Genomic DNA, 14,047 nt, shown 5'->3' on the forward strand with positions numbered 1-14,047 from the left:
ATCCCGAAGAGGAGATGCCCGGATCTGCGGGCAATCTTCTGCAAGCGCTCTCACAACTGCATGAACAAGTTCGGCAGGTGATGCAGGGCATTACGCAGGCCTTGTGGCCATCCGCCTCCCTGCCAGGAGGCATAGGGGAGCTCGTAGAGATGCTCAAGGGAGCGCGGTGGCACTTCCGATTATGGAAGATATCTACCTGCCCGCAAGGTGCAAGGGAAGCCTGGACCATGGTGAAGACGCGATATACCAAGACTGACCCGAACCACATGGCCGAGGTCGGACCTGTAGGGTCTGCTGGGAAAGATATCCCCGTTAGTCTAGTATATGACCAGGTAAAATTAGCCACAAAGTATTCCCAACAGGATTGTAGGCTAGACAGCCTGTTGGATGGTCTAGAAGAAGAATTTAGTTAGTTTAAGTGACTGTGTACTTCAAGTGACATATTTTGTCCCTAGCCAGATTGTAAATCATTTGCCATGGCGGACCTTTTCGCTTCGACCTCCGGACCCGACAGTCCGGAGTGTATCCGAATACCCGCTCAGTTATGTAAAAACCGGGGTACCCGTGGAAACCAGGCGTAGGGGTCATAAGTGCTTGAACAGACAAGTACCCAACTAGCTATGTTATATTACATGGATAGTAAGAAACATCTTCCAGGGAGAATAGTTCCGTTAAGGGTTCCTTTCTCTGGGTACGCATGCATTAATGTGCATGTGCGAACTATGAAAAGAGACGCAGGATATAAACATCTAGGGGGCATGTATTGCAATAAGTAAAAGTCATCTTTTGTTTAGCGACCGAATATTCCCTTAAGAACGCTAGCTTTCGGCTTCACCCAGTTTGAGGTACACATCCGGCAGACCTGGCAGTAACAATCACAGAGGTGCTCCCCTTATGCCCTAGCCGAATTAATGGGAACGTAGGGCATAAACACAAGAGCCAGGCAACCCAGCTTGGCCAAAACTTAAGTCATATCGATGCATATAATGGCGAAGAAAAGGTACATGTGGAAAAGTAACACATGTGCAGGGGGCATAGAGCCTGGAACATAATTATATTAAGCTTCTGTATAAGAAGCCCCCAGGTATAATGAGCACGCATGGCGCGTCAAGATTGTGTAGTCAAGACACATTTTAACCTTCTAAGGTCATGAAGAAAAAGGGAAGAAAGAAAGAAAGAAAGAAAGACAGATAGCAGATATATATATAAAAAGGCGGAGGTAAGGAGACGAACACAGAGTCCGGCACTAGGCGTACAACCTTCAGAGTCTGGCCGTGTTCCATGGGTTTGGCTCGACTCGACTGTCCGATGCATCACGTAGATGGTACGCTCCACCGGTTAGAACTTTGTCGATGATGAAGGGACCTTCCCATTTGGGCTTGAGCTTGTCCTTTTTCTTCTCTGGTAGGCATAGAACAAGTTTGCCAACTTTATAAGTTTTGGCCCGTACTTCTCTGCTTTGATACCATCGAGCCTGTTGCTGATAAAATGTGGAGCGGGCTTTTGCAACGTCATGCGCCTCCTCTAGGGTGTCTAAACTATCCTGCCGATCAAGCTCGGCTTCTTTATCTTCGTACATGCGCACTCGAGGTGAGTCATGAATGATGTCACAGGGCAGTACCGCCACTGCACTGTACACCATAAAAACGGTGTGTATCCGGTAGTGCGATTCGGCGTGGTCCACAGCCCCCATAGTACGGAGTCGAGCTCCTCAACCCAGTGCGTATCTGATTCCTTCAAGGATCGCACTAATCTAGGTTTAATGCCGCTCATTATAAGACCATTTGCTCGTTCGACTTGACTGTTTGTTTGGGGGTGATAGACGGAGGCATAATCGAGCTTAATGCCCATGTTGTCGCCCCAAGTTTTTACCTCGTCAGCTGTGAAGTTCGGGGCGTTATCGATGATGATGCTGTGGGGGACACCATAACGGTGTACAACCCTGGATATGAAGTCTATCACTGGTCCGGACTCGGCCGTTTTAACTGGTTTGGCTTCTATCCATTTGGTGAATTTATCCACCATGACCAATAGGTACCTTTTCTTATGGCTTCCTCCTTTAAGGGGTCCGACCATATCAAGCCCCCAGACCGCAAAGGGCCAAGTAATGGGGATTGTTTGGAGAGCGGTAGGTGGCATATGGATTTGGTTTGCAAAAAGCTGGCAACCGACGCAATGTTGGACGAGGTCATGTGCGTCTGCTCGGGCTGTCGGCCAGTAGAAACATGTACGGAAGGCCTTGCTTACAAGGGCCCGAGCTGCAGCGTAATGGCCGCCGATTCCATCATGAATTTCTGCCAAAAGTTGTCGTCCTTCCTCTTCGGAGATGCACCTTTGAAGTACTCCGGTAGCGCTTTTCTTATAAAGCTCTCCCTCATGGACCTTGTAGGCTTTAGACCGCCACAAAATGCAACGTGCCTCGTTTGGGTCCTCAAGGAGTTCTTGCCTATTTAGGTAAGCCAAGAAGGGTTTTGTCCACGGGGCGATGATAGCCATAATCACGCAGGCCAAAGGTGTTATTTCGGTGGCGGAGCCTCCGATTACGTCAGTGAAGGAAATATGCCCTAGAGGCAATAATAAAGTTATTATTTATTTCCTTATTTCATGATAAATGTTTATTGTTCATGCTAGAATTGTATTAACCGGAAACATAATACATGTGTGAATACATAGACAAACAGAGTGTCACTAGTATGCCTCTACTTGACTAGCTCATTAATCAAAGATGGTTATGTTTCCTAACCATAGACAAAGAGTTGTTATTTGATTAACGGGATCACATCATTAGGAGAATGATGTGATTGACTTGACCCATTCCGTTAGCTTAGCACTCGATCATTTAGTATGTTGCTATTGCTTTCTTCATGACTTATACAAGTTCCTATGACTATGAGATTATGCAACTCCCGTTTGCCGGAGGAACACTTTGTGTGCTACCAAACGTCACAACGTAACTGGGTGATTATAAAGGAGCTCTATAGGTGTCTCCAAAGGTAAATGTTGGGTTGGTGTATTTCGAGATTAGGATTTGTCACTCCGATTGTCGGAGAGGTATCTCTGGGCCCTCTCGGTAATGCACATCACATAAGCCTTGCAAGCATTGCAACTAATGAGTTAGTTGCGAGATGATGTATTACGGAACGAGTAAAGAGACTTGCCGATAACGAGATTGAACTAGGTATTGAGATACCGACGATCAAACCTCGGGCAAGTAACATACCGATGACAAAGGGAACAAAGTATGTTGTTATGCGGTCTGACCGATAAAGATCTTTGTAGAATATGTGGGAGCCAATATGAGCATCCAGGTTCCGCTATTGGTTATTGACCGGAGACGTGTCTCGGTCATGTCTACATTGTTCTCGAACCCGTAGGGTCCGCACGCTTAAGGTTTCGATGACAGTTATATTATGAGTTTATGAGTTTTGATGTACCGAAGGAGTTCGGAGTCCCGGATGAGATCGGGGACATGACGAGGAGTCTCGAAATGGTCGAGACGTAAAGATCGATATATTGGACGACTATATTCGGACATCGGAAAGGTTCCGAGTGATTCGGGTATTTTCAGAGGTACCAGGGAGTTACGGGAATACGAGGAAGAAGCAATGGGCCTTAATGGGCCTTAGTGGAAAGGACCAGGAGGTGGCGCGCGCCCCTCCCAAGCCCAGTCCGAATTGGACAAGGGGTTTGGGGCGCGGCCCCTCTCTCCCTTCCTTCCCCTCTTCCCCCCTTTTCCCCCCTTCTCCTAGTTGGACTAGGAAAGGTGGAAACCTACTCCAACTAGGAGTAGGAATCCTACTCCTCCTTGGCGCGCCCACAAGGGCCAGCCGGCCTCCCCCTTGCTCCTTTATATACGGGGGCAGGGGGCATCCCATAGACACACAAGTTGATCCACGTGATCATATTCTTAGCCGTGTGCGATGCCCCCTTCCACCATAGTCCTCGATAATATTGTAGCGGTGCTTAGGCGAAGCCCTGCGACGGTAGTACATCAAGATCGTCACCACGCCGTCGTGCTGACGGAACTCTTCCCCGACACTTTGCTGGATCAGAGTTCGGGGATCGTCATCGAGCTGAACGTGTGCTAGAACTCGGAGGTGCCGTAGTTTCGGTGCTTGATCGGTCGGGCCGTGAAGACATACAACTACATCAACCGCGTTGTGCTAATGCTTCCGCTGTCGGTCTACAAGGGTACGTAGATCACACTCTCCCCTCTCGTTGCTATGCATCACCATGATCTTGCGTGTGCGTAGGAAAATTTTGAAATTACTACGTTCCCCAACAGTCAGAGCGTTCAGGATCTGGTGTTGTGGCCGGATCCGGGCTGTTGTTGCCGGTCTCCCCTTCCCAACCACGGATGGCTTAAACAGCCTTTCCAAGAAGATATTAGGTGGGACAGGGTCGCGCTTAGTGCCGATGCGGGCGAGGATATCCGCCGCTTGATTGTTTTCTCGGACCACATGGTGGAATTTGAGCCCCTCGAACCGAGCTGACAGTTTGAGGACGACATTGCGTTAAGCCACCATTTTTGGGTCCTTGGCATCAAAGCCTCCGTTTATTTGAGATATTTCAAGGTTCGAATCCCCACGCACCTCTAGGCGTTGAATGCCCATGGAGACTGCCATCCGGAGACCATGGAACAGGGCCTCATATTCTGCTGCATTGTTGGAGTCTATGTATAATATTTGGAGTACGTATTGGACTGTATCTCCGGTGGGGGATGTCAGGACGACGCCTGCCCCCAGACCAGCCAGCATCTTAGAGCCGTCAAAGTGCATGATCCAATTGGAGTACGCTCCATACTCTTTAGGGAGTTCGGCTTCTGTCCATTCGGTGATGAAATCAGCCAGTACTTGTGACTTAATGGCTCGCCGTGGTTTGTATGTTATGTCGAACAGGAGAAGCTCAATAGCCCATTTAGCAATCCGGCCTGTGGCATCGCGGTTATTTATTATGTCATTGAGTGGTACTTCAAAGGCCACCGTAATTGAACATTCTTGAGAGTAGTGTCGTAGTTTCCGGGATGCCATGAAGACTGCGTATGCTATATTTTGATAATGTGGGTACCGTGATTTGCATGGAGTGAGGATAGTGGATACGTAGTATACCGGCTTTTGAAGCTAGAACTTATGTCTGTCCGCCTCTCGTTCGACGACGAGCACTGTGCTTATAACCTGGTGTGTTGCCGCTATATATAATAGCATTGGTTCACCAATATTTGGCACGGCCAAGATTGGGTTGTTGGCCAAGAGGGCTTTTATTTCTTCCAATCCGGCCGTGGATGCATCCGTCCACTCGAAGTGTTCGGTGCGTCGAAGAAGGCGATAAAGAGGTAATGCCTTTTCTCCCAATCGGGAGATAAAGCGGCTTAAGACAGCCACGCATCCAGTTAATTGCTGGACTTGCTTGAGGTCTGTTGGGATAGCCAACTATGACAGAGCTCGGATTTTAGCCGGATTTTCTTCAATTCCTCTATTGGAAATGATGAAGCCCAAGAGCTTTCCGGCGGGCACGCCGAAAACGCATTTTTCCGGATTGAGCTTGATGTCATATGTTCGGAGATTGTCGAACATAAGCCTCAAGTCGTCTATTAAAGATTCGACGTGTCTGGTTTTGATGACCACATCGTCTACATATGCCTCCATTGTTTTGCCGATTTGTGTTTCCAGGCATGTCTGAATCATGCATTGATAGGTTGCACCGGCGTTTTTGAGCCCGAAAGGCATGGTGTTAAAACAGAAGGGGCCGTATGGAGTGATGAATGCCGTTGCGGCTTGATCGGACCCCGCCATCTTGATTTGATGGTATCCGGAGTATGCCTCGAGGAAACACAATGAGTCGTGTCCTGTGGTAGCGTCGATAATTTGATCGATGCGGGGGAGGGGGAAGGGATCCTTGGGGCAAGCCTTGTTAAGGTCCTTGAAATCAACACATAGGCGCCAAGATTTGTCCTTCTTTGGTACCATCACCAGGTTTGCTAGCCAGTCCGGATGTTTTATTTCTCTAATGAATCCAGCCTCGAGTAACTTGGCTAGCTCTTCTCCCATGGCTTGTTGCTTAGGCTCTAAGAAACACCGAAGAGTCTGCTTGATCGGCTTGTATCCCTTTAGAATGTTTAGGCTATGCTCGGCCAGCCTGCGTGGGATTCCTGGCATGTCTGAAGGATGCCAGGCAAAGATGTCCCAATTCTCACGCAAGAACTCCCACAGTGCGGCATCTGTTGTGGGGTTCAGCTGTGCCCCGATGGATGCTGTTTTTATAGGGTCCGTTGGGTGGACCTGGAATTTGACTATTTCGTCTGCTGGTTTAAAAGAGGTGGACTTGGGTCTTTTGTCGAGTATCATGTCGTCCCTATCCACTGTGGAGCGCAGCGCGGTTAGTTCTTCGGCCGCGAGGGCTTCAGATAACGCCTCGAGGGTCAGTGCGGTGGTTTTATTTTCGGTGCAGAGTGCTATGTCCGGATCACTAGCTAGAGTGATGATTCCATTGGGCCTGGGCATCTTGAGCTTCATGTACCCGTAATGGGGTATAGCTTGGAAGATCGTGAATGCCTCCCGCCCTAAAAGGGCGTGGTATCCGCTACTAAACGGGGCCACTTGGAATGTGATTTCTTCGGACCTATAATTCTCCGGCGTGCCGAATACCACATCTAGTGTGATTTTTCCCGCACATCGTGCCTCTCGACTGGGGATGATTCCTCTGAAGGTCGTGCTGCTTTGCTCAATGCGGCTCTTGTCTATTTCCATTTTGCTAAGAGTCTCCTCGTAGATGAGGTTTAATCCGCTGCCACCGTCCATGAGCACTTTAGTAAGGCGGAAGCCGTCCACAATTGGACTAAGGACCAAAGCGGCTGGTTCTCGGGCTGTTCGGAATTGAGGTTCGTCACTGGCATTGAAGGTTATGGCTGTATCATTCCATGGATTTATTGCTGCAATGTGGCAGACTTCGGCGAGGCGGCGGTGTGCTTGCTTGCGCCTATTATTTGAGGCGAAAGTCTCGAAGACTGTCAATATGTATTGTTATTTTCCATGGGATGGTGCTCTGTGGTATTGTTGATGAGGAGATCCACGCCGCTCTTGGCCACCTGCCGGAGTATCCAACATGCTCTAAGGCTGTGTGTTGTCATGGTATCCGGTGTACTTTGAATTTTGCATGGCCCATTGAGCCATCCCTCCAATAAGGTTCCACGCCCTGTAGTGGGCTTTGGTTTCTTTGTAATTGGATCAGGTGACTTACGAGAGTACACCTTTTAGTTCGGACGGGGGGTTTAGTGGTGGAGATGCAAGGAACCGATCTGAGACCCAAGGGCAGAGGAGTTTCCGAGCTTGGCAGTTCGGGCTCCGGGACGTTGCCCAATAGTTCTAGCCCACTGTCTGATTCTAGGTTCGAAGCTTGGGCCTTGTCCTCCCATAGACGGGTATCCGGCTCGGAGAGCTCGGGAATCTGGACATAGTTTGTCCTCAAAATAGAGGAAGAATCGCTGCATTGCTCCTCCACCACTGCTATATAATGGGTGACCGACGGAGAGTTAATCTCCCTTTGGTCGGGTTTAAGCCCGATCCGATCATAGTCCGTAGCGACTCCCAAGGCGGCGATGCGATCCAAGAGCTCGTTCAAGGAAGAGAGCTCCATTGGATCCATCTACTCGGTGAATCCCGAGCCGACATGGAGGCTGTTTTGATGACCCGAGAAGTCATCGTCGGCGCAAAGGCCGAACGGGCGGTCATGACGAAGCCGCCTAGTCGGAGAGTTTGGCCTACAGCCAGGGCTCCCCCAGAGGCAATGTTGTCCTTGACAACAAGACGGTCCATCAAGCCTTATCGTGACGGCACAGTGGAACTCTCAATGAAAGCACCAATGTCGGTGTCAAAACCGGCTGATCTCGGGTAGGGGGTCCCGAGTTGTGCGTCTAAGGCTGATGGTAACAGGAGGCGGGGGCATAATGTTTACCCAGGTTTGGGCCCTCTCGATGAAGGTAATACCCTACTTCCTGCTTGATTGATCTTGATGATATGAGTATTACAAGAGTTGATCTACCACGAGATCGTAGAGGCTAAACCCTAGAAGCTAGCCTATGATTATGATTGTTCTTGTCCTACGGACTAAACCCTCCGGTTTATATAGACATCGGAGGAGTCTAGGGTTACACAGAGTCAGTTACAAGGGAGGAGATCTACATATCCTAATTGCCAAGCTTGCCTTCCACGCAAAGAAGAGTCCCACCCGGACACGGGACGAAGTCTTCAATCTTGTATCTTCATAGTCCAACAGTCCGGCCAAAGTATAGAGTCCAGCTGTCCGAGGACCCCCTAATTCAGGACTCCCTCACCCACGACACCTCTGAAATATTACTTTATAAGTGGGATAAAAATGTTCTCGAAATGGGTTGAAAGTCGGCATGCAGCGTTGTTATGTTGTCGGTAGACCGTCTACCAAATTTCATCGCACTCGGAGTCCGTTTGACTCCCCAACGGATAACTATAGCGGCAATATAGTCGTGTATTCGTCGAATGTTTTCGGTATCCAAAAATCGTCGCCAGGACTCTCTCTCTTCTCTCCTGAAACCCAACTCTCTACACAGCCCACTTAGTCCCAACCTACCCCCCTCGCATCCAGAGCTGTCCGATCATGATCGGAGGGTCCGAAAACCCCCCTAAACCCTAACCTTCCCTATATATAGGCCCCAACCCTTCCAAATTTGGCCTAATCCTAGCCCCTACCCCCTCCTCCTAGCTTCAGCCGCCACCCTCGCCTTCCATGCCTGCCCGCTCCTCCACCGCCACTTGTCATGCTGCCAACCGCTAGCCGCCATCGCCCTTGGCCAACCAGGCGTCGCCACCCAGCCCAGCCACACGCGCCCAGCAAACTAGGGAGTGCCACCTGTCGCCCCAGCTCCCCCTTCCACCGCACTGGCCTGCCAGGCCCATCGCAGGCCCTCCCGGGCCCGAACCCCGCCATCGCTCACCCGAGGCCTCCAGCCTCGCCCCCGTGCCCGATCAGGATCGGGAGTGCGCTGCTTCGCCGAATCACGCCGGACCTGCTGCCACCTGGACCAGGACCTTGGCCCTACCGCCCCGCATCGCCACCTCGCTGGAGTGGACACCTCCCGTGCCACGCCGGTGAAGGAAATATGCCCTAGAGGCAATAGTAAAGTTGTTATTTATATTTCCTTATATCATGATAAATGTTTATTATTCATGCTAGAATTGTATTAACTAGAAACTTGGTACATGTGTGAATACATAGACAAAACAGAGTGTCCCTAGTATGCCTCTACTAGACTAGCTCATTAATCAAAGATGGTTAAGTTTCCTGACCATAGACATGTGTTGCCATTTGATGAACGGGGTCACATCATTATGAGAATGATGTGATGGACAAGACCCATCCGTTAGCTTAGCATAATGATCGTTAAGTTTTATTGCTATTGCTTTCTTCATGACTTATACATATTCCTCTGACTATGAGATTATGCAACTCCCGAATACCGGAGGAATACCTTGTGTGCTATCAAACATCACAACGTAACTGGGTGATCATAAAGATGCTCTACAGGTGTCTCTGAAGGTGTTTGTTGGGTTGGCATAGATCAAGATTAGGATTTGCCACTCCGAGTATCGGAGAGGTATCTTTGGGCCCTCTCGGTAATGCACATCACTATAAGCCTTGCAAGCAATGTAACTAATGAGTTAGTTGTGGGATGATACATTACGGAACGAGTAAAGAGACTTGCCGGCAACGAGATTGAACTAGGTATGATGATACCGACGATCGAATCTCGGGCAAGTAACATACCGATGACAAAGGGAATAACGTATGTTGTTATTGCAGTTTGACCGATAATGATCTTCGTAGAATATGTAGGAACCAATATGAGCATCCAGGTTCCGCCATTGGTTATTGACCAGAGATGTGTCTCGGTCATGTCTACATAGTTCTCTAACCCGTATGGTCTGCACGCTTAACGTTCGATGATGATTTGTATTATGAGTTATGTGTTTTGGTGACCGAAGTTTGTTTGGAGTACCGGATGAGATCACGGACACGACGAGGAGTCTCAAAATGGTCGAGAGGTAAAGATTGATATATTGGAAGGTAGTATTCAGACACCGGAAGGGTTCGGAGTGTATCGGGTACATACTGGAGTATCGGAGGGGTTACCGGAACCCCTCGGGGAAGATATGGGCCGTATGGGCCATAGGAGGGAGGCTAACCAGCCCACTAGGGGCTGGTGCGCCCCCCACAAGGGAGGAGGCCGAATTGGTTTAGGGAAGGGGGCGCCACCCCTCTTTCCTTCTCCCACTCCCTCTCCTCCCCCCTTTCCACCTCCATGAGAAGGAAAATAGGGGGGGCTAATCCTACTAGGACTAGGAGTCCTAGTAGGACTCCCCCTTGGCGCGCCCCCTCCTGGACGGCCGCCTCCTCCTCCCCTCATTTATATACGGAGGTGGGGGGCACCCCAAAGACACATCAATTGTTCTCTTAGCCGTGTCCGGTGCCCACTCCAGAGTTTACTCCTCCGGTCATAGCATCATAGTGCTTAGGCAAAGCCCTGCGCGGATCACATCACTATCACCGTCACCACGCCATCGTGCTGGCAGAACTCTCCCTCGACCCTCTCCTGGATCAAGAGTTCGAGGGACGTCATCGAGCTGAACGTGTGATAAACTCGGAGTTGTCGTACGTTCGGTACTAGGTCTGTTGGATCGTGAAGATGTTCGACTACATCAACCGCGTTAACCTAACGCTTCCGCTTTAGGTCTACGAGGGTACGTAGACACACTCTCCCCCTCTCATTGCTATGCATCTCCTAGATAGATCTTGCATGATCATAGGATATTTTTTGAAATTGCATGCTACGTTCCCTAACAGCCGGATCCCGCTTCCTCGTGTCGTTTCGCCGCCGCCACTTCCAGATCCGACGAACCCTGGCCGGCTCCGCCATCCCTGTCGCCCTCCGTCGCTCGCCGGTGACCTACTCGTTGTCCCGCCGACCCTCTGCCTCGCCCGTGACGCCACCACTCCGTCCCTGCCCGCATGGGTCCTGCCAACCCGTTAACCGCCGTCGAGTCGCCCAGGTTGTCCGGTTTGTCCGAACCGGGCCAGCCCGACCGAAGCCCCGTCGTGAACCGCCTGGACCGCACCTTGGTTTTTCCAGACCAGACCCAAGCTAGACCACTGGGCCCTAGGTGAGCGTCGCTCGCCTATTCCTCGGTCGTGCGTGTTATAGCTATTTAGCGCTCCCTCATTTTTTTCTTCAGAAAATGACTAAGTCCCCAGTTTTCATAATATCATCATGGCATGTTGTGGTGCTTGTTTCTTTGTGCATGTTTATCCAATTGGAGTGCATAATATGTCAAAATGTTCACCTCTCTGTGGTCTACATGATGGTGTGCTTGGCATTCATGTTGGGATGCATCTTGTCATGTTAATCCCTGTTGCAAAAGTTTATGTTGCTGCTAACTGCTGAAAACTGATATAACTTGCCTTTTTGTGTTTTTCATAGAATTTTTTGTGATTTTATTTTGAGCAACATGTCTACATGTTTAGAAGCACAATCATGTCATCTTTGCATTGGCGTAATCCACTTTTCATGATATGCCCTGTGTTGTTCAAAATTGTTATATTATGTTGCCATGTTTAGTTGATGCTACCATCAAATCTATGCATAATCTGGAGATATCCAGTGATCAAGTTTTGATGTCCATGTTATTCTATATCCATCCATGCCCTTGTTTTCAATTATAACCTGCTGTAGTTTGTTCTTTCCATGCTCTCAAATTGCTTAAAAATATAACTGTCAGCATGCCCACTTTTCATGAAGTCTGTTATATCATCTTGCCATGATCACTTGAAGCTATCATCATATCTATTGCTCCAGTGATCATGATCAGTGATAATGTTTTGTAAAGGGGTTGTTTGGATAATGAGAATTAGTTGCAAGATTATAGGAAATGAGTTTTGAGAGGAGTTTTTAGGAAAACCAGTTTTCGCTAGTATTTCTATTATAGTAGGTTTATATAACTTTTTGTTTGGATGAGAAAAACGGGAAAACGATATTAAGCATTTATTTGTTTGGGTCACCTCCCTCTCGTGGTTACGGACCCCTTGCTTCTGGTAAACAGCTTTGAGCTCGTTGCCAGTGAGAAAGTTGGTCACGAGCCCAAGCATAGGAGGCTGGCATGATGCGCCTGCAGAAGCAATAACAACAACAACGCGAGTGCATGAGCCAAGCGCATGCCACTACAAGGTAGATGCGGTGCTAGCCACAGCCAAGCTGAGCACATGGACATGCCGATCGACAACGACGCAGCCAGGCAGAGCGTTCCAACCTTCCGGTGAAGCCAACCACATCCAAGTTGAGCACACAGACATGCCGGCCGACGATGCTGCAGCCTGGCTGAGCATTCTCACCTTCTGGCGAAGGCAACCACAACGTTGTATTGTTCGTAATGTAGCAGAGCATCGCCGGCCGGCGATCGTTGCGGCCGTCTAACATTGGGGACATGCATGCACAGAAATAGACGACGAACGCATGCTGGAGACGATGAGAACGATGCCCATCATGCCATAATTGAATGTGTAGAGGTCGCTAGATCCGAACAGGCAGTGCGATGGCGGGGTACATACAGAACTCGTTTCAGAGAAACGTAGATTAGTCGTTTTTCCAAAAGGGCTTTTCGGGCTTTTATAAAACCCAGTTTTTCATATATGCAAATTAGTTAGATTACCCAAACTAGTTTTTGGGTGGTTATACCAGAAATCACGTTTACCGAGATCTGGTTCTCTACAAACCCATTATCCAAACAACCCCTAAGGGTGTTCAGTACATGCTTGCCATTACCTTTGATGCCATGAAATGTTCCTGTAGCATATACTTTTGTTGTCTCAAAGTATGCATCATGAATCTGTTTTTAGCAGTACTATGTTTTTCATTAAGTCTGAGAATCTTTATGACTTGCTTTCTTGTCTTGATGAATGCCATTGATCTAGAGGTTATATGGAGATGCTTAGTAATCATTTTTTCCATGTTTAACCTGTACTTTAATGCCATGCTTTTGTTTGACATGATCTTGCACTGTAGCATGTTTGTTTCATGCCTCCAACATGTCAACATGTTATTTCTGCTCACATGTATGCCCTGTTTTTCACAAAGTCATAATCTGTGTTATAAAGTTGCTTGTTGCATTGATCGTATTGGTTTAATCTTGATGCCTATGAACTGCTACCTCTTGAGCTTGTGTTGGTTTTCCCTTGATGAGGAAAGGGTGATGCAACAAATCAGCGTAAGTATTTCCCTCCGTTTTTGATAAGCAAGGTATCAATCCAGTAGGAGACCACGTGCAAGTCACCTCGTACCTACACAAACAAATAAGAACCTCGCAACCAACGCGATAAAGGGGTTGTCAATCCCTTCACGGCCACTTGCAAGAGTGAGATCTGGTAGAGATAATAATAATATGATAAATATTTTTGGTATTTTTAATGATATAGATTTGAAAGTAAAGATCGCAAAATAAACGGTGCCAGAAATAGCTAGTTGATGGAAGATTAATATGATGGAACATAGACCCGGGGGCCATAGGTTTCACTAGTGGCTTCTCTCAAGATAGCATAAGTATTACGGTTGGTGAACAAATTACTGTCAAGCAATTGATAGAATTGAGCATAGTTAAGAGAATATCTAGGTATGATCATGTATATAGGCATCACGTTTGTGACAAGTAGACCGACTCCTGCCTTCATCTACTACTATTACTCCACACATCGACCGCTATCCAGCATGCATCTAGAGTATTAAGTTCATAAGAATGGAGTAACGCTTTAAGCAAGATGACATGATGTAGAGGGATAAACTCATGCAATATGATATAAACCCCATCTTTTTATCCTCGATCGCAACAATACAATAGGTGTCGTTTCCCCTACTGTCACTAGGATCGAGCACCGCAAGATTGAACACAAAGCTAAGCACTTCTCCCATTGCAAGAAAGATCAATCTAGTAGGCCAAACCAAACTGAAAATTCAAAGAGACTTGCAAAGATA

Source organism: Triticum aestivum, chromosome 3A (genome assembly GCF_018294505.1).
Source record: "Triticum aestivum cultivar Chinese Spring chromosome 3A, IWGSC CS RefSeq v2.1, whole genome shotgun sequence".
Lineage (NCBI taxonomy): Eukaryota > Viridiplantae > Streptophyta > Magnoliopsida > Poales > Poaceae > Triticum > Triticum aestivum.